Source organism: Magnolia sinica, chromosome 11 (genome assembly GCF_029962835.1).
Source record: "Magnolia sinica isolate HGM2019 chromosome 11, MsV1, whole genome shotgun sequence".
Lineage (NCBI taxonomy): Eukaryota > Viridiplantae > Streptophyta > Magnoliopsida > Magnoliales > Magnoliaceae > Magnolia > Magnolia sinica.
In genome coordinates, this window is record NC_080583.1 from 60,366,201 (window position 1) to 60,367,078 (window position 878).

An 878-nucleotide genomic window follows, 5' to 3' on the forward strand; every position below is an offset into this window, starting at 1 on the left:
TTACAATTTAGAAGTTAGCCTGTCGAGTGCGTTTGGATGCACTATCAAATTGAATTTTGGGTATCTCCCATCTATTGAATCCATTGAACTAGAAAAAAAAAAAAAAAAAACAGTGCCAAGTCCATTTTCCCACACTTTTCTTACATTTACTGTGCTAAAAGATTATTCCGCTCATGAGATTGCACCCATTTTACTAATATCAAGTTCAGAGTATTGCTGGCAAAAACTAGAGATCTTATTTGAAGGCTTTACCACAAAAATATTCTAACTAATGTGAACTATTTAGGAACAGAAACTAGCCAATGAAAGGCGGGTACAATATAGACAGTCGAATAAACACATTAACAAAACTAAGTAACAGCTGAAACTCCACATGACTCACAAGCTTCTTTTCTTGTAGTTGTCCAAGAAAACCTGCTGATTTAGTGCCCGGAAAACTAAGAAATCTGCCTTGCCAACATATTGATTGACATTAAAATTAAAGGGAAAGTGTTCAGAATATGAAGAGTGAAAAAACATGGTCGAGTTATAACAAAAGAATGGTACATGCATACAGACAGAATAATCCATTTTGGATAAATACTAAAGAAAAATACCAGAAAGTACTTGTTATTCATGTGATCCTGTTATTCATAGTTCTGATCAATACTATTAGACCTAGGATCAGGATTTTCTAGAGGTTCTCCTAAACTAGCAATCAAGACCTATGATATCCATGAGAGACATACTAGAATGCAGTACACAACACTGATCATCAGGCAAAACCTTTGACAACTACTTGGCATGGTGCCAAACCAGCCATCATGATGGTGCTGCAAGGTAGAAATAGCACATGGCTAATAAAGAGGTGTATTACTCGGGAGCACTTGCCATCAATC

General features: G+C 35.9%; 1 long non-coding RNA gene across 1 annotated transcript; it reads right to left on the reverse strand.

The window, feature by feature from the left end:
* Nucleotides 1-213: 213 nt before the first annotated feature.
* On the reverse strand, nucleotides 214-456 carry LOC131218386 (uncharacterized). Its single transcript, XR_009157685.1, has 2 exons — nucleotides 291-456; nucleotides 214-246 (listed from the first exon to the last, which is right to left on the reverse strand). It is a non-coding gene; the product is annotated as an uncharacterized LOC131218386 (long non-coding RNA).
* Between the last annotated feature and the right edge of the window lie 422 nt (nucleotides 457-878).